Raw genomic sequence first — 20665 nt, 5'->3', positions numbered from 1 at the left:
TGTACCAAAAAGTATCTATATGTAAACATGTGTATGTGCTGACTGCTATGTTTAAGAGCACTTTTGTTCGGAAAAGTCTTGTATGTTAGGATCAAAATATCCCTGGTGATGTTTGCAGTTCTGCTGCAAGTCTTGATGGAGGTGAAGTCTGCTTTTTTCCTCCTACCTATTCAGTGCAGTAGGTAGGCTATGAGCAAGGCAGGCTGCTTGAAATGCTGAGTGACAGCCATACAGGGAGGAGGTATGACAGCCTGTTATTTCTCAGAAGTATCTATTCAGTAGAATATGTCACATTTCCAGCCTTTCACCCCATTTTAAGATAGAAAAAAGACAGAAATAATTTTTTTTCTATAAAATGGATGCTTATGATTCATACACACCTCTAATTCGTGAGATTTTTCAAGAACTACAACATGAAATTAAGGTATTAGAAAATATTTTGTTGACTGAAAAAAATGAAACATGGTTAACACTTAATGAGCTCTGTTACCTGCTGCCTATACAGTTCTGTAGCTATACTCAGATGAATGGTGCTGTTGTAGCTATACACAGCAGTGGACCTAACTTAGCCATTAATTAATTGAAATACCTTGCAAGTGCTTTAAGTAAATGAAAAGCTATTTTTCTTTTTTAGTAATTGATCTGTACTCTAAGAACTATCTATAAATTACATGTTTCCAATATAAATTGCTCATAGAATGAAAAGATGACCACATTGACAAATTTGTAAATTTTGTTTAAAACCTATATTAAGGATTATTTGAGAGGTGGAGCAGTGTTTAAAAAAACAATAATTTTCTGTTCAAGCCACCTGACTGAACACACTGATGGTTCAGTTCTCCACATATTTCTGGCTTCCTGAAGTACTGGGCAAGGCCCCACTCTGGCTTTGCTGCTTATGCTCAACATCATTCTGCTTCTGTGTTTCTCTAGATGTACTGTTCCCTGCATGCCTGGAAATTTTGTTGGGGTGACTGTTGAGGATTTTTATATGATTCTTTCAAGTGTCTTACATCACAAACTGAGCTGCCATGCAATCGTGTAGCACCAGATTCAGGTAAATTCAGTGTTTTATATGAACCTTGGTCTCAGTGCCATACTTACATACATACACACATAACTCCACAGAGCTGCTTGTCTGTCTACTGATGGCTTAATATACTTACTGATGACTTTATTAATTTTTTTTTTAATTTACCATGCCAAAACTTTCTGGGCACTCTCACATCCTGGCTTGTGCAATAAAGTTCTTCACAGTTGTTCTTGCTACAAGTGCACTTGTTTGGGGTAAAACTCTGGTTTGCAATGGAATGTTCATGGAAATTATTAGACTTCTTGGCACACTTCACCTGGTAGTTACTGGACAAGTTACATTATCAAGGTAAAACCAAATGATGTGTCCAGTCTGTTATGAAAGCAGTCCTCAGTCAGGCTTTACATGGACTTCCAGCTTCATAATCACCTTTACTATTGCTTCTTTCTCGGGGTTGTAAAGAAATTGAGGACCTATTACCTCATCTGACATGTTAAGTAAATGAAGCAGCAGAAAATAAAATTAAAAAAAAAGAATAACACATCTTAGAAGACTTTATCTTCAGCATTTTTCAGAGGCATCCTTGACATCACTGCTGCTGTGCATGTTCCTTGTACATGTGCATATATGACATAGCAATCCTGGTGATTATTGGGCTATTAGCAAAGAAGGCTTTTGTTCCAAAGGCTCCCTTGAGCATTGTCTGTTGGAAGGAAGGAAGGAAGGAGAAAGAAAAGAAAAAAAAAGAAAAGAAAAGAAAAGAAAAGAAAAGAAAAGAAAAGAAAGAAAGAAAGAAAGAAAGAAAGAAAGAAAGAAAGAAAGAGAAAGAAAGAAAGAAAGAAAGAAAGAAAGAAAGAAAGAAAGAAAGAAAGAAAGAAAGAAAGAAAGAAAGAAAGAAAGAAAGAAAGAAAGAAAGAAAGAAAACCTGGTGAGATAGACTGAGCTTTGCCATGCAACATGAACTACTTTTTTATGGCTATCAGTTTAATAAATTGTTCTGCATTTCTCTGATTTTTTGCTGTAGCCTTTTAAAGTCTTCTGATAACTGAAAGCCAGTGATGGGTCTCTTGGAATAAGTGGTGTGATTTGGCTGTAGAATTATCTTTGTTTGCTAAGGGAGAGGCAGAGATACTGTGTTGGAACAGAACTGGGTAGGACCCAGTGCATCATGACCTGGGTCCCACTGAGCAGCGTTCAGTGCTGCTGGTGAGTGATGAATTAATGCTTAATAAGAAACTAGTAAAGACCATGCAGGACAAGAAACAGCCTTAAAGTTGGTACAGCTTTACAAAGCAACAACACGTATGAAGTTTATCATGTCACTCTGTGCAGTTGTGTTATTACAAAGCAGGTATGTTAAGGCGCATTAAGGATGAGGTAGGACATCACAGTCTTTGCTGTGCAGGTGCAGATGCTGGAATGAAGGATGCAAAATCCTGATGCTCAGGATTCACATTTCTGAGTAATCAGCATTCATTTCCTTAAAGTTGCTTAAAATGCAGCTACTTCAATTTTTTCCTGTTTTGTGCATTTAGTGCCATTTTTCAGTTCCCATTAAATCTGCAGTAATTGCTGTTGTATTTATGAGGGTACACAGCTGCAGTTGCTGTGAGCACACAGCACTGGCTTTACTGAAGGCAGCACAGGGAGCAGTGCATTAATAGATCCTGTTGCACCTATCCTGTCCAATTGCTGTTGTGCTATGTGAAATGAAATAGATTGGCTTTCCTCAAAAAGGATTAAGTTCCCTTGTACACAGCATGGTATCTGAAGGTTTTTTTCATAATGCACAAAACAAAACTATCTTTGCTCTCACTTATAAAAGAGCCACACATTTACTTCATAGATGTATGATAAAAGCACCTTGATGATGCTCAACAAAATCAAGGCCAAAGCATAGTAAAAGATGCAACATTTCAGAAACAAAACCTAGCTACTGTAGTAGAGCTGTATGGTACAGGAAAGTTTCATTTTGTATGTACACAAAAGCACCGAGACCATAGCTCAGAGTGGTCTGTCTGGCATTCAATCGCATATGACAAAAATTGCAAATGTCAAGGGATGCAAGTGAGTAACAGTAATGCCAGTGTATATCTGGTTACAGTGGGATTAGGAGCAAGATTTGGGAGAGCTGCCAGCATTGTCCAGGGTGTGTGGCTGTGGGTGTTGGGACATGCAGCAGCTCCCAGGTCATCTTTGTTGCTCAAGAAGGAATGAGAAATATTCTTAATTAACACAAAAGGAGGAAAAAAGAAGTTCCTTTATACACATTCATTTGCCCTTGTGTTTCCTCAGATTTACTTGTAGAGCCGGGTTAATCAAACCCCAGGGATTGAGTTATCTTGAATTATTTTGGCATGAGTTGGGAAGTCCTTAGCTGAGAAACAGAGCCTGCAGGTCTGAAGGGGTTCCACCTCCTGCAGAGGGGCTGTGAAGGACTTGGAAGGCATGAATTCTTCCTTCAGGGCAGCCCAAGCCACAGCGTCCTCCAGGAATCTGCTCACTGCCTTATGTCTCATCCCTGCTTGATCTGTTGTTGCTAGACTGTCTTGATTTAGGAGGGTTGTTCTGACACATCTGGTGTAAATGCATTAACCTCTCAATTCTAGGAATAGTCATATCCATCCAGAAGCTGGGTGCATAGGTCAGGCCTCAGGCAGTATCTTTCCAAATACAATCTGAAGCACTTGTGTGTCTGTGGATTCTTTCAATATTTTCAGTAAGTTTATTTCCAACGATTGAGTGCACAATGTTTTTGAGGCAGTTATGAGTGTGCTATTTCTGTGGAAGTGTCAGACTGATATACTAACCAAAACATTTAGAAACTGTTTTAATTTGCTAGTGATGGCGCAGTCACTTTTTGTGAATAGAATCATGTCCTCTGTGGAAGTGCAGGTGCTGGTTCCCATGACCCCTTTCTCTTGAGCATTCTTATTCCATCCTCTCCTGCCTACATGTCCTCTGATAAATTAATTTACTGGATCCTGTGAGTAGCAGTTTTCCTCTGGGGACCAGTTGTCTCTGTGAGTCCACAGAGAGAGTCGTCAGGAATGATATTTGGGTTTCTTGGGGAAACAAGTTGCTGAGGCTGCTCCTGGACTAGCTCACAGCTGTATTTACTAGTTTTTTGCTTGTTTATTTTGGAAGAGCAATGTACAGCAAAAAAAGTGTTTAACCTTAAACTTGTACATCTTTTACAACTCTGGTTACACTCCTGTCTTTTCAGAAATCTACTGTGCATCCTTTTGCCCTGTGCATGGCCTTTCATTTCCACACATGGAGCACTGAACATGGATGTCACTGGGGCCCAGTCTGTCCCCAGTTTAGGCTCTGTGCATCCCTGCTCCTCTAGGTCATAGTTTCTGAGCAAGAAAAAGAGCAGCATTACTTGTAAGGGCTGAAATGTTTTATTCTCTGCGTTGCACATTGGCTAAGTACACATTGAGGTGGGAGTCCTTGGGAAAGACTGGAAGAAAGTGTGTGTCCACTTACTGTTTCTAGTGGGCTAAGTTAAACCTTCTTGACTTTTGAATAAGCCTTTCTGTGGAAAGTTAACTGTGAAATGCTTAATAGGGTTGGCTTGTATAACTTGAGCATGCTAGCTTGCATTTCTGGAACAAACAAATATATTATGTAGAGGCCAAAGTAATGTACAGAAATCTCATCCTGAAAAATCTAGTGTATTGCAAACTTTTTTATGATAAATCCATTATATATTAAGGTTTTCAAGACTGCGCTGTATTGGATATCCTCTCCTACTTCCATACTTTCCATGTGTGTGTAATCTATGTGAATTTAGAACCCCTTACAGGAGAGCTGGTGGGAGAAGAAAGCCACATGATGAACTGCTGGACAAAAACCACTGCTCTGGATGCATTCTATCACTGTGTCTTTAAGCACTGCTTGCTTGTGTGTCCAAATTACACTTCCCTGCTTAACTGTTCTTTCTGGTTTTTGTGCTCACTGCTAGTGATTTCATAGTAATTATTTCTTGCTTACTTTAAGCTCTAAAGTATTTCCTTGCTGCCATTTCATCCACCGACCTAGCACAGTGGCTGGACCAAGTATTGTGTGGTCAGACACATTTCAGCCAGGCTCATCCCTGAGTTTTATGCAAAGAGACTTTGGAGGATGCTCTCCTTGCAGTGGCTATGCAATCCCAGAAGATGGAATGACAAGAAAACATGACATGAGAAATAAAAAAGCCTTTTCAGGTCCCATGCTTAATTTTGGAGCTGGCAGTTAGTGAAAGCACCCATTAGCTTGGAAATTGTAAAAATGTGCAATGATAATTAGTAAAAACCGAAGAATGTGGGACCCCTGAATATCATTTTAATTAAAATAATTTTTCAGAGGAGAACAGCATTTTAAACACATACTATCTAAGCAGCCCTGAGAGGAATATTAGTGGCAATATGAACTAGAAACTGACAGTCACTTTCGGAGAAAGAACAGCTCAAATTGGTGGGCACAGTCAGATCTGCCCTTTCCAGATCCATGTGGAGCTGTAACAAACTTACTGCCCTGTTCCCAGAAGCTACTGATTTCTCAGCTGAGTAATTGGAGACGTGAGCACTTACACTTCACTGTCATAAACCAGGTTTGCTTAAATCCCCCAGCTGAGGGGGTGCTGATTTCTGACGAGATGAGGTAGCTAACAGCTGTGGCCAGTAGCTTTTAAACAGTTCTCACTTGATTGCTTATGATTGCCTAATTATAATTTTAATAAATTAAAAAATACACTTCTACTTAAACTGTCATTAACAAGTGTTGGAGCTGGGACTTCTGCCTTCTAGATAAACTTTTCTAAATAACAACCATACAAAAAAAAATCACATTTCTTTTGCTTTCAAACACTGTGAAATTTGTTTCCATAAATTGCAATGTGGTATGTTAAGTTAGAGCAAAAAGAGCTAAAGCCTGGGAAATACTGGCATCCAGAACCAACATCCAAGGGCAGCTAGGATCTTTCATTTGTTACGTTAGAATTTGGCAGGTCTATAAAAAAAATATTTATCTTGATTTTTTGTGATTCTAGGGGCCTGCTTGTCTACTCTGGACTTTTTCTTCATTTTTCCTGTCAGTCATCAAGGCTGTGGCCTTAAGAGCCTTTGCTGACTGACTAGTTGCTGAGGATGTTTTATTCTTCCTTTCCCAGGGCCCCTGGCTCAGGAGCCCCCAGCTTTGAAGTGTCAGTGTTAGTAGGAAACCTAAACTTAAACAACGTCATGTTTGTCATGTCCTTGTCCAAAGGAAACCTGGCAGCTCAGAGGCTTCTCTGCTTGTTTCCTATGTACTGACCTGCCCTAAAACCCAGATATTTGGGTTATATCACCACTGGTAAAATAAATCAATGCCTGTTCATCCAACACAGTCTTGTTATACTTTAATAATGATTTCTGCTTTCCCAGTGTCCTCGAGTTTGTTGATGCCATGGAAAGTCACTGATAAGATGTGATGAGGTGGTAAGAATTCCACTGTGAGAAAAACCACATAAACAAATAAATGTGTCATTTGTGTATGAACACACACAGACTTCATATCCATTGACTTTTGTTAGCTGGAGGCTTGGGTTGTGCAGTTATACTCCTCAGAGGACATTTGTGTCATTGTTTAAATACGATATAAGTACATATATATTTGTGTGTATAAACCAAGCCGTTTGACCTGGAGCATGCTTTGAGGTGACAACAGCTACGAAGTTTTAAAAACCACATAAGCTGCAGCATTCAGCTCTTTCATAATCGTGAATTCAAGTCACATCTCAGAAATGCTGTTAGGTCATGGTTGCTGAGAAGTCTTGGATAAATCACTGCTGTCAGCAGCTGAGCAGTCCAGGTTGGGGAGGTTTTCTGTGGAGAGAGCCCAGTGTGAGAAAAAGCAGCTGTGAACCTCAGTGGCTTTCTCTGGAACAATACAAACCCTAAGATGGGAGGAGGAGAGACCATTCTAAGAAAGGTTGGGGGCATAAAGGGAGCAGTGGTGCCTGAAATACAAGAACTCAAGTCTGTATCCCGGCTCTCTGATAAAATGAGGAGGGTGGAGATTGCTCCAGAGCTGGGCAAATCCCCCGAACCAAAGGGATACACGACTGGACTGCATCCCACAATGCATATCTTTGAAATTGTGCATCACTAATTGTGATGCACTATAATTGAACTGCACTAGTTGAGGGAAAATTGCCATTTACTGGGGATTTACCAAATGTGACATTTCTTAATATGAAAAACTGATGCCACGGCAAACACAGATCCATGGAAAACTGAGTGAATCATTGCAGCTGTTAATAGGTTTCTGAGGAATCTCCTCTGTGCCTGGTAAGAACTGTTCTTTTATTAGTTTGAGACCACTAGAACAGTTTATCTGCCCTGTGGGTGTTATTAACATATGCCAAGAATATCAAGATAATATCAGGAACACAGAATGAGAAATAATAATTTAGGGACCGAAGTGTAATGGACTCAGGGGAACATGTGGACTAGTGACTGAATAAAATGGGAAACCAAACGTTATTGGGGGATTTCATTCAACTATGCCATATTAAATTTCCCTGTGCATGAATCTATAATGAAAGTACTCATGTTTACTTATCTTCAACGTGTGTCAAACCTGTGTCAGTGAAAGGCTCTATGATATTAAAGTTTAAAATATTGAAGATGTGCAAGGTTTATCATAGTATCTTAAATATCTCCACACACAAAAAGTTAGTGTGGATTGACCCTGTTCCCTGAAGGAAGCAGTCCTTTGTTTTGTTAACATGTTGCCCTTTTTTTCAGAAAGACTTTTCATTACCAAAAGAGTACTTTTGTGAAATGAATATTTTATGAATGAGTGTCTTGAATTATATTTATTCCATTCCACCAATCTTATTGTAAAATGAAGATCTGGTGAGAAACACGTCCTTATGGCTTCAGTCTATGTCATTCACTTGAACTACAGTATTTTTGTGTAAGAGAGTATCCCTTACTCTGTAAGGATATTTGCAACACCAAATATCTTTCTTGAGCACTTCCTGTGTTGCTTTAGTATAGTAACCACGTGGAGGATCAAAATGAAGGGATTACAGGGAAGGACTCGTGTATATAAAGCCTGCATTACTGCTAGATTATTTGGGCTATTTTTACAGGTAGATTATGGGTTCTGTGCAGGCAAGTTTGCTGATAGTACTTCTAACAAGAACAAAAAGTGAGTGTGACGCCAGTTATAACTGCAATGGATTGCAACACATTAGTTTCTTTTATCATATAGCCAAAAAAAAAATCAGTAAAGAGCATTGCAGAAAAAGTGAAGTAATTTTAATACATGGATATGAGGAGGAAAAATAAAAGATTAATCACATTTCAAAGACTGTTAAAAGTGTCAGTGGAAACACTAAGTGAAAGAGCTTATTATTAGTGACTAAGACAGGCTGGCATGGTTGTAACTAGTGTTTAAAAGTTGTTCAGTTTTGCAATTAGCTGTAAAGAACACAGTGAAAGGAAGGAAATAATGTCTGGACCTTATTCTCTAGGTGGGTATCTGGATTTTGTTTCCATGCATGAAGCTGTTGAGAACAGAAGTTTCATAATTTCTGTGTCTTCTTATTCAAAGTTTGTGCTATTGTAATTCCACAGAGAACAAAAAAAGGTATTAAAGATTGCATAAAAGTGAATATTCCTTAAGTAGTTCAGAAATTCAAAACCTAAGCTCTATGTTTTCCACTGAGTTTTGGAAGCCTCCACAGAAAAGAATTAAATATATGTGATGCTATCCTGTGGAAAATGTGTGATCAAACTCCATTTTTGCCACTGTATGAAAAATAACCCAGTGTTTCAATAAGAGGCCATGACAATATGAAACTGTTGTCACAGAGGCCAGATACAATTTTTGAGCAGAATTTAGGAGGCCCATTGACTTCACTTGTTTGAAAGCTGAGTATTGATTTGTACTTACTGTGTCACAAGAACACATCAGACTACTTAGTTTACTAATCATCTGAGAAATGAAAACATAGTTTATTGTCTGGATATGCCTTTTAAATACCCTTTTCTGTTGTCACCTGACATTATAAGAGTGTTGCTATTTCTATCCTGATTTTTTGGCATATGTTTTTAATACCAACATGAGACGCTAGCTGAGCACCTAGCTAGTGTATCCTAGTATCCTAGATGGATAGTAGCATCCATAGTAGTAGTATCCTAGATGGATACCTGATAGAAGTGAAGAGCTGAAGAATATTTATTTAATAACCTATTGTCTTTACAATTCTGAATTTTTTTTGCCAGCCTTTGCCAGTCAGAAATTCAAAGCCTTTGGTAAGGGACATACTGCTAGCCAAATTAAGTAAGATTGGCTGAAATTAAGATGCCTCCATGGCTGTAGTTTCTTCTCTGTGTTCCTTACAGTGTCCACCTGCTGTTGAAAAGCAGTGCTTGTAGTTTCTGAGTGATATTTTTGCCCTTCACTTCTCTACTGTGGCAGTTTGGAAATATAATTTAATGTAATGAGTCAGTGGCTCAGTTTCATCACATGAAGATCAGGTGAAAACAGCCATCAATTATGCCTGGGAATTTTGTCCCACTCATCTCTTCAGCTCCTCAGCTCGTTTCCTCATTTCATGCAAGCTAAGTCCCTTTACAGATATCTGGAAGCAACATTTGGGCACCGCTAATGCCTGGGCTGTCTTCATAATAGGCCTGCTTGCTGCTTGCAATTGAAAATACACATGCAGATTTAGCCTCTGCTGCATTTATTTGATAATACCTGCAAGGCAAAGGCTCAAGAGCATTCTAGAGCCACAGACCCCTTCAAAAGATCAGCTTCTGCTTTGGTGGAGCTACTTATCTCTTGTCATAGAGAAGTGTAGTCCTGCTCACTCTCAAAGAGAGGATCACAATGCTTTATTACAGGTGGGCTCAGAGGAGAGGGGGGGGTTGGTGTAGTGTTGAAGTCAACATGGCCAGAACAGGAAAAATAGGGGCATTACAGAATGCGTCTGGGACCTGCAGGCATCTTGTTTTCATTGCACATTTCAGAAACACAAATTAATAATGTTTTTTTTTTTTTTTTTTCATTGCTTAGAAGAGAAATTACATAACCGTCCTGTGGAATTGTACATCTCCAAGTATGGCCTAAGTTACGCAAGCTAAACGGCCTCCTTAAAGTCTGTGTCCTTGACAGTGTACTTGCAGTTCTTCTTGTTGAATTATGCTCTTGTGTTTGTCCTATTTTGCAAATGCAAATATTTGCTCAGGTATTTAAAAAAGCCACAGCCATGTTTTCTGTAAAATATATCCATCCCTCAACGTTCCAGTTTTGCAGAGTAAAGCATTGAAAATAATTCATCTTGAGCAGAGCATCAAATAACAGATAAATCACATATCCAATAATATATCCAGCAAAGAGCCTCTTAGTTGCATAAATACATCCATAACATTTCTAAGAATCATTGCTGCATCAAACACCTCATGATACTCTGCCTCTTCCCTCTCCAGCCTCCCCCAAAATTTAGTAAGATACCAATAGACTTGACCTAAAGATGAACATTCTTTGTGTTTGGGAAGTGACACTGACAAAATTAATGGACCCTGAGAATATAATCATGACTGTATGCAAGTTTGATCTCAAACCCCAGAACTGTCCTGGTTTCAGGAAGCTGTCTAGCATGGGACGGGTTCCTGAGCAGGGATGTGCCATAGATCTTCCCTGGCAGGCTGAGTGGTTAGTGCCAACGAGTGCTGTGTTTTCTGGATGCAATTATGAAGTAGGTGCTCAAGCCACATAACAGATTACTGGGGACACTTTTCAATTGCTACAGTTAAGATGAACAAGCCAAATCAATGTGCCATTGTATGGAGATGGCTGGCATGTTGCTCTGAGAATAATACCTGTAGCTTTCAAGCATAAATTATTCTGTGATGTGAATTGCACATGCCCAGTCTTATTTACAAGGTACAGCCTGAAAGCATAGTAGCAGGAAAGAAATTAGAACATCCCCATTCATCTTAGCTTTGACATCTAAACAACCATTTAAATGCCCATTATTGATTTGCTTCAGAAACATGGGAATATCCAGCAAATAGTTTTCTTTCACTTTAGCTGTAAATGCCAATATTTGCCCAGTTGCCTGATTGTTCCATGTGTGAATAAGTCCATGACAGTGATATGAATAAAATATAATAACAAAGTTATAAAATCAATCAAGGCTGACCACATTCTTTCATTTTCTGCAAATACTTGCAAGAAATTAATGAGCTTAATAACCAATAACTTCACATTTAATATCAGCTTTAAAAATGTGCAATATATAAAATTATTTTCTGGGGAAGAAACGAAAAGAATACATGCTTTAGTTATCTTTCCCTCCAACACCTTTGAATGTTTGCTGTCTCCACATAGCCTAGAAAGTGGGATGTAGAGATGCTTCTTCCCATGTTGCCTCCAGATGCTGCTTAGGTTCAGCACTTTGGGATAAGACTGGGCTGCTTTGGAGGCACAAGCTCAGACTTCCACCCCATGTGCTGTTGTATCATACAAATGTCCCTGCTTGGATCTGTGCTGGACTGGGGGCAAATGCTGCCTTGTGTGGCTTTATGTGATGAAGCAAGCTCTCTCTTACACTCCACTCATCTCTTCTTCCCTTGGGGCCAGCCCGGGGCCAGCCTGGCCACCCTGCAGAGCAGGACAGGGATGGTTGGGGCTGCACAGGGACACTGCCCATGTTGCCTTCATCTCCAACCCCTTCCCTGCTCTGTGTGCCCCTGGGCCAGCTGGTCGCCTGCTGCCCTGCGTGCCCAGTGTCTGGGGTGAGGGTGGGTGCAGTAGGTGGCAGCAAGTGACATTTTCCCTGGGCCTTGGCTTTTATGGACGGAGCCTTGCTCTCTGCATGCTGCCATGGATATTGGAAAAGTGATGGTGGGGAGGAGGCATTTTTTCCCCATCTTATCCTTTCTCTCATGCTGTTTTTGCTTTGTGTAGTAGGAAGGCAGCTTGTGGCATGCCAGGGGCTGCCAGGACACTTGACCTGCTCTCAGTCTGCCAGTCACAAACCTCTGCTCATTGCCTTGTCAGACACAGTGCTTCAGCCCCCTTGTGTGGCTACCTGTTTGGAGAGGGTTTGTCACAATGAGGTCCTCATGTTGATGACACCTCTGGTGTCAGCATGATGCTGACATCCCACTTACTGCCAGGGACTTTCCAGGGGACATGAAGAGGAGCAGCAGCTTTTGGGATGGTACAGCCAAGCAGTGCAGCTGGCTCCCTCCTCCCTGCACTGCCTGGGCTCTGCCTGCACCAGCAGAGAGAAATACCCGTGTTGCTGTGCCTGTGATTCTTTTTCCCCCAGTTTAATGAGGTCATGACCCCTAATGGAGATGCTGCCCTTGCAAAGGATGCTTTCAGCCATGGTGTGTAGCTTTCAGCACCATATGGCCAACTGGGGCTGTGCATATGGAACATCAGATACATTTACTTTCTCTTGTAGAGTTCCATTCAGATTTAAAAACACAAGGAGCACTTTGGTAATTCTTACATAAAAGGCAGATACCTCGAGTTGGTAGCTCATGTCTCTAAATTACCTCCGTGGTCAGAGGTGATATTTCCAAGAAGGGGTCTTGTGGAGGCAGATAGGGTCAGGTCCCTCAGCAGCTCTGTCAGTGCCCAGCACTGCAACCCTGTACCAGCACCAGCTGATAAACACAGCAGCTTCTGGCAGGGGGGCACCAGGGGGAACATCTGAACCTCAGATTAGTTCTAACAAAAATGCATCTTTTCTTACTCCTACTCTTTGTATTCTTTGTACTGGGGTTTTGTCATTATATGGAATGGGATTTTTGACTTACTGAGTGATATGCTTGCATGTCTATATTCAGTAAAAAGGGACAAATTAAGTGACTATAACCACAGCTTCTGTGCAGCTGAGGCCAACAGCGTGACCAGGAGTCTCTTATATCCGTGCTGAGAGATTAAATTTAGCAAAATATTTTAGAGCATAAGTACAAGTTATAGTAGAGCACTCTGCCAGTCAGACTCTTGAAAAATCAATAGCAAGGTATGCACTCAGTTTTTCTCAGAGAACATTATGATTTTCTTACTGTGACAAAATTAGCATTAAGAGCTAGCTTCATGCAGACATTTATATGCTGGCATGAGTCATGAACTTGAAAAGGAGTCTGCCTAGGTAATTAATTTTCTCTGTTTTATTGCAGATCTCGTCTTTGCTTATGTATTTTTTTTAGGGCAACATTTAAAAATTATTTTAACCCTAAGATTTTGGGCTGAATTTAATTTTAATAGTACTCCTCAGCATGACCTCCAATACAGGACATAATGGAAATTCAGTTTTAAATTCATGAGAGTCTTGTGTTTTAAGTACTTGCCCGAAATTAAGTGGATCTGCCACAGAAGACTTACCCATGTGTGCGATCTTTTACAAGTTCTTCCCTGCTTTTGTTGCCAGCTTTAAAATAAGGCTAATTATATTCATTGTAAGAATGTCCCAGGAGTTGAAAGTCTTTGTGAAGAAGCCTGATTCCATGATGGCAGAGATTCCCTGATCTATTGCAGGTCACAAAGCTGGGATCTTCCAGGGCCAGTGGAAATGCCTTATGCATTATATGTGTGTGTAGAGAGCTGAGTCATTTACCTCATTCTTCTCAGGCTGTGGCACAGCAGAAAACAAGCACAGTCTTGTACCAGCACTACCTTTTATAGCATCTATTTTTTTGCTTCAGACTGATGTCCCTCTGGAAATATCATCTAGGAACACTCCTTAAGGTGCTGGGAGATGTCCTGAATCTCAGACAGCACTGCAGAGCCTTTCCCTCCACCATCATTATTTCTTCTATTGCCAATATTGTCCAATATTGCCAATATTGCCAATATTGTCATTGTAGATGAGAAGAGGTTTGAAATACAGGGCAGAATTAATGAGATCTCACAGGCACCATCTCCTCAGGCAGCATCCAGTTGATTCTGAAGGTCACAGGAACACTGCTGAAGGGCTGATACGTAAACATCATTTGTGCACATGAAGCAAGTGAAAAGTTAGTTTGCATCCCTGCAAACCCCTCCAGATTCTCACTTAATTGTGGTGGCACAAAGCTTCTGAAGGCTTTCAGTAGCAGAGTCTTATTACTACAGTGGCAACATGGCAGCAGATTAAAATACATCCTCTGTGTTGTTGAGAACGTCACTTGATGTACTTACCATGCTGAGCCTCGAGTACAATACTGAATTTCTGGGATATAAGAAACTCAGCATGATAGATTTATGGATTCTAGTGCAACCTGCAGCACCAATGAATACAAATAAAAACAGATCTACAGTAAATATACCTACATGAGCTAATCCATCCTTACAAAAATACAAGCTTTAGGTCCTAAGAGTTGCTGGCTTGGAAAAGTACTTTTCATTAAGCATATTTTTTAATGCTTTGATGTGTATCTGAGTTACATATTTTGCACACTAAGGATTTTTCTCTGGTTAAAAATAAAGTGGATTTTTTTAACTCACTGAAATTTTGAGTAATCTATTGGTTGTGATCCATAGGTAAATGTATTTTGAAATTATGATTAATATGGTTTACAAGTGTTACTGTGAGAATTAATTTGAAATAGCTTGAATACCTAATGTGATAAGAAACTGTGATCATTTGCATGATGATGTAATGTTTTTCTAAAATTTGTGCTGTATAACTTTTTTTGGAACTTGCTTTCCTTCAGGAAGAAAGGTAGTTTTTGTCTGATACTACCTTGACAAAAAGAACTGTTGAAATCCTTTGGATTATCGTAGAATCATAGAATAATTGAGTTGGAAGAGACATTGAAAGGACATCTAGATCCAATCCCCTGCAGTGACCAGGGACATTTTCAACTAGACTGGGTCACCAGACTACCATCCAACCTGACCTTGAATATTTCCAGGATTGAGACATGTACCAGGTTTCTTCCTGGGAAACCTATTCCACAGTTTCACCACCCTCATTGTAAAAAACTTCTTCCTTATATCTAATCTAAATTGACCCCTCTTTATTTTAAAACCATTGCCCCATATCCTATTGCAACAGGCCCTGCTAAAAAGCAGATTTCTCCTGGATTTCTAAGTGCCAAGCCTTTTTTTAAACAAGGAAATAAAAGTATTTGTTCTGGGAGAGATTTCTGGAAAAAAAATAGGAGTCACAGGCTCCAAAGTTCAGCACCACTTTTGCTTCCTTGTGAGGTGTACACTTGTCCCAGCTGCACTGGGTCTGTGGTAGAACAGAGTAGACCCCCTCCATGTGACCATGTGCTGTGGACACCAAATGCACAGGACTTAGCCAGATCCCTGATGTCACCCATGAGCATACTAAGCCATCATAAGCAAATTCACTTTTCAGATTTATGTGCCTACAAAGGCACTGCTGCTAGAGAAGGCCTCTGGATGTGTGACCTGGGTTGTTAAAAGGACACCATCTTAGGAGCAGTATGCTTAGAGAAATGCTTGAGAAAAAACTGTCCCAGCCAGTATATGGCTCAGATGCCAAAGTATGCAGCAAAACCAAGTTAAATAAACTGCAAAATCTTATTTCTGCTGCTGATTGGTAACTGCTCACTAGGTCTCATAATCTTGTCCTTTTCCTTGGGTTTACTCTTTTCCATTTTTGAGAACCCCTTTTTCAAAATCTCTCTTTACCTTAAACCAGACAAGTATGAGAAGCATGGTGTCCCTTTTTTACCTGGGTGTTGAAAAAAGGCAGACTTGAGGAGTCATCCAGTCCATCTTCCTGGGCAAAAGCCAGATTTCTGTCCTTCTCACAGGCTTTGCAGAAGAATATGGTCTCTGTCTTCTGCATATTAGCTCAAATACCTGGTAAGTCATGATCATACTGGAAAGCAGCAGGATGATTAGCTGTTCCCAATAGTGTGTTGTCAATGGGCTGCCTTCCATGATGTCCACCACTATTCCACCAGATACTCCATCCAGAAAAGTATATCTGGGAAAATACGCTACCTTCAGAGGCTTAATGCTGAACCTGCTTGCAATCTCAAAAGTCGTCTTTTGTCTTGGGAAATAAACTGATAGCATTTTTTCTAAGCCTGGTTACTTTTTTCCCTTTTTTTCTTTTTATTTTATTTTTTTATTGTATTTATTCCTCTCCAGTGTTAGAGAGAAATAGGTTATAGCCCTTTTCTCCAAAGCCAAGGGTGAAAAAAGCCATGAATTGAAGGTTGAGAAAATCCCCACTGATTAAAAGAATTCTTAGATGTTCTTTCAGGACGGAATAAATTAATTGTGTTTTGTTAAAACATATTAAACCTGCTGAGAAATTCTGATTCCTGACAATTGTGCTTCTCTCAAGATACCATTTTGGGAGGCTCAACCTTTTTCTGAAATACTTTCTAGGCTAGACACTAATTTCTCTGATGGCTTCTATTTATCTATCTCACATATTTATTTTCTCTTCCTTTGCTCTGGAGGAAGGGAGTGTCCCTTTCAGGTTCTGGTTGCTTTTTCAGTAAACTGTGGATTTATGCTGTTTGTGCAGCACCTGGCAGAGAGAGGTCTCTGCTCACGCCCAGGACTCTGCTGTCACAGCCATGCTGAAACAATCCTGCTGCTCTGGGAATATCACTGGTGCATGGAGCTGGGGAAGGCTGGTGGCTCCATGTGTTTGCACGTCTCTCTGGCTCCCAGTCAGCATTGGTGAAGTGGTCCTGATTTACAGCTGTTGTCCATTGCAAGAGGGGAGAAAGAGATGCTGAGAGGGGTGAGCTCCTCTCTGTGAGGACTGGGAGAAGTGGGAGCAGGCTGTAGGGAAGCACCACACATGGGTGCTGGCTTTGTGGGGGGAGGCAGCAGCCACACAGAGATGTCCCACCCAGTCTGGACCCCAGGGTCCTCTTACATTAAACAAAATCAGTGTTCAGGGACCTGTCTTGGTGCACATGACTGTGGTGTTGGTCTGCATGGTAAATATTTTTGGATAACTTGAACATGAGAAGTGGGAAGAGAAGATTCTTTTTACTGTATTGTATTTTAAGGAAAGGTGATTGGGTAGTTGCCAATAAAGAAAATTTTGCTTCCAGCCTCAAGGGAAAATTTGCATTGCCCTGCTTCCTTTTCCATTTATATCTATATAATCTATCTATATCTATATAATCTATCTATATCTATATCATCTATCTATATCTATATCATCTATCTATCTATCTATCTATCTATCTATCTATCTATCTATCTATCTATCCCTCTCATTCTCTCTCTCTCTCTCTTTCTCTCTCCCCCCCTCTGTGTATATATATATATATCTACACACGTATCTGGAAATTATTTTGTTTTGTAATAAGGGTTTTTTTGTTCAGCACACTTTGATGTTTTACCAATAACTTTTTATTTTAACAATAGATTGCTCTAAGGCATGCTATGAAGTTTTGATCATTTTTGATGGCTGTCTTCTTGATTACTGAGTATGTTAAGAACCATTAATGACATCAGTTTGGCAAGAAGATGTCTTATTTGAGGAGCGGTTTTGAAATCTCTGAGCTTTCTTGTCTCCATGTACAGCAGTTTATACTGAAATTTGCAGCACACCCATCCTGGGTACTAGAGGAGAGAGTGTAAAAATTTCAGTCTAATACAGTTTTGTGGAGCAACCTTTGATGCATAACCACAATGAACTGTGGGGACAAAAGCAAAATCTCCTGAATGATGCAACTGAGATTTGGCTACGTCTGAGCTGGATCTTAGGTTGCCTTATTTCTCAACACCATACTTCTCTTCTTTGCAAGTTATATTAAAACACCCTCACCTTCCTGCACTTGCTTCCCCTCTAAAGGGTATGTGAAGAACTCAGTGAGATGCCAAAAACAGTATTAGTTTTTGGAATCAGCTTTCAGGATGTGCTGAAAGTTGTGTAATCAGCACTCAGAAAGACTGGGTGCTTTACTCTCCAGCATCTCACAAGCAAGCAGGGCCTGGGAAAGTTGGTTTTTTCAGATACTCGAGAGACCAGAGGAGAAGAGAACTAAATAGTCTGGAAATGTATCAAAAGTTTCTCCACCCTGGGTTCAAAGCTAGCCCTGTCTTGACATAAGCATCTTTCTCCAGGCTACAAAAATATTTGGGGGAAATAAAAAAATGAGTCAAAAGAAACTTTGAAAATACTGCAGTAACTAGAAGAATATACTCAAAAAATGCTAAATAAGGTTATATATTTTTGCTAAAACCAGAGGGAAAAGCAGTAATAACATTGTGAGAAGCACTGGAAAAGAAACGTACACAAGTAGGGGAGTGAGCTTTTGGCAGTACTGCCTAGTCCACAGGTGAGCTATGATCCAGCATAAGGAATTCCAGGTGATCAGAAGCCATGGCCTGTGCTCTCAGCTTCAATACCATGTTCCCTCTACAGACTACAGCATTGCTGTCCTAATATGAATGTACATTCAGAAAGCTACTTAATACAATATGTTTTTACTTAATATTTACTTAATAAAACTTAATGTTTTAACCTACATTTGGTGATTTGAAACCAGAATTGGCTGCAATACCCTTCCTGAGACCATACTGTGATACAATTTCAATTTACTTTGAAGTACTCAGCTGTGGGGATCTAGACCTTGCTTCAGATGTTGTTCATCTTTCCTTGCTGTGGTCACTGTGTCTGAGCAGCAAATGGTTGGTGGATGTCAGTACCCACTTCATCACCTCACTGCGTGTGAACTAGAGCTCTGACTCGCAGAGAAGTGGTTTCTTTTTTAGATAGTTTAAATAATATTTGGGTTTAGGTGATATTTATGAAGCACCTTGAAGCCCACATAAGATGGGTTATTCATGACTATGCATGTGTAAGCAACTTGTCTTTCCTTTTCAACAGCTGCCTAAGCAAGTTTTGTGATTAAACCTTGTGTGTTTTGGACTGTGGTTCCATAGCATGAGTGGTTTGGCAGCAGTGCTGGGTGAACAAGTTCCTGCCACTGGCACTGTGCTTAGGGCAGTGTAACTGGTGTGAAGTGGGGTTTTGCCTTTGACACTGCTGGGAGGGAGACAGTTCTTGGGCATCAAGGAATTCTGGGTCACCAGGCGTATTTATGAATGGCTGAATGCATTTTACAGTGTGATACATAGTAGAACAATAGTACACAGTAGAGTAATGACTAAGTGGTCAAATAGGACTGACATGGGCTCACCTAGTTAGAGCATGGTGCTAATAATGCCAAGGTTGTGGTTGTGTGTATTACAAGGGGTCTCTTGTGGGTCCCTTCCAGCTCAGAATATTCTGTGACTTGAAAGTAGGATTTTGTCCAGCAAAGAATGCTCCTCCTGGTGCATGATTGTTCAGAAAAGGCTGGTCCATGTTCCCCAGGGAATGAGCTGGGGCTTGGTGGGACAAGCAGGAAAGCAGTGCCAGTGCTGGGAGAATTCAGCTGGAACCATACCCTGCTCCCAGCCTCCAGAGCTCACACCAAGCCAGGGTTTATGTGCAGGTCCAATGGGGAAAAGGGGTATATTGTTCCTTACTCATAGTAACAAACTCCTCAGTCTCCAGATAAGTAGAACACTTCTAGATAAACTAACCTGGAGATTTGGACCAGATCATCCTGAAAGGAGAAATAGAGCCATTCAGATGATTAAATAAGGGGAAATTGCAGCACTTATTTCTGCTGAGATCTCCTCTTTGTAAATGGCTAAGTAAACAAGCCAGGGAGCTGCTGGCCAGCTTTTCTCACTTCATTAGGTAGCATAGAAGAAAGCAAATAGAGAGATTCTTCTGTAAATGGTCAGATGGTAACAGGTTGATATATTGTGGGGAATATAGATTTTTAGGAAACAGAAGACTTTGCAACACTTGTCTATTTTTGAAGCAAGCTTTTCAATAAGGTAGTTGATATGAAATTCAGGGCTGATAATCACCATGAAACTGAGTTTAGGAATTAATGAACACCTTTAAATACCTTTGTGTCAAGGGTAAATCCATATTTAATTGTGTTGTCATGAATGATCTTGAATTCTAAACTGATTGACTATTGTACTTTGTGGAAAGTTACATGTTTTGGAGCACTGAAATTGCCTTGGAGAGTTCTAGCAAAATCTCCGACTCCCAAGAGGAAATTCAACATCATAAAGTTATGTCAATGAGATTAAAAAAAAAATCCCAAGACAAACTTTCATCAATCAAAACCCAGAGAAAAAAGTGTTATATAGTAACAGTGAGGAAGAGGGTCTGGGCATTAATAGATAACAAACACACAGCAGTGTAATTTGCAAGAAGGCTAAATCTGTTTGTGGCAAGGATCCTAATGTTTCAGCTACATCTGATCCAGGATTACAGCCAGTTCTTCCCTACAGGAAAACTGCACAGTTTAAAGATCAGGTGTGTTAAAGCAATGGCAGATTTTAGTTTCAGGCTGTATACAGGGGAGGTTTCTCAGTGTGTGTATGCCCTGGACATGTATAATTATAGGTCATGGTAATGATTCTATTTATCCTTTGTCTTCCCTTTAAGTACTCTCAGAACCATCATTTTCTCTGAACAACACAGGAGACACTGGGAATGATCAGAAAACACTGGGAAGAACAGAAAGCAAATAAGCTACTTCAGTGAACATGCAACAGGGATAACTTAAAATGTTTGGAAAAAATAGGCTTAAGGCAACCTTTTATGAGAAGGCAGGTAGC

The 20665-nt window shown here is 40.1% G+C and overlaps 1 protein-coding gene across 1 annotated transcript in view; it reads left to right on the top strand.

The window, feature by feature from the left end:
- Positions 1–20665, top strand: part of ARHGAP6 (Rho GTPase activating protein 6) — a 312065-nt gene that overhangs the window by 117470 nt on the left and 173930 nt on the right. The window lies entirely within an intron of this gene.

Source organism: Cinclus cinclus, chromosome 2 (genome assembly GCF_963662255.1).
Source record: "Cinclus cinclus chromosome 2, bCinCin1.1, whole genome shotgun sequence".
NCBI lineage: Eukaryota > Metazoa > Chordata > Aves > Passeriformes > Cinclidae > Cinclus > Cinclus cinclus.
Note: the sequence above shows the minus strand (reverse complement) of the source record. Positions and strands in the feature narration are given on the sequence as shown.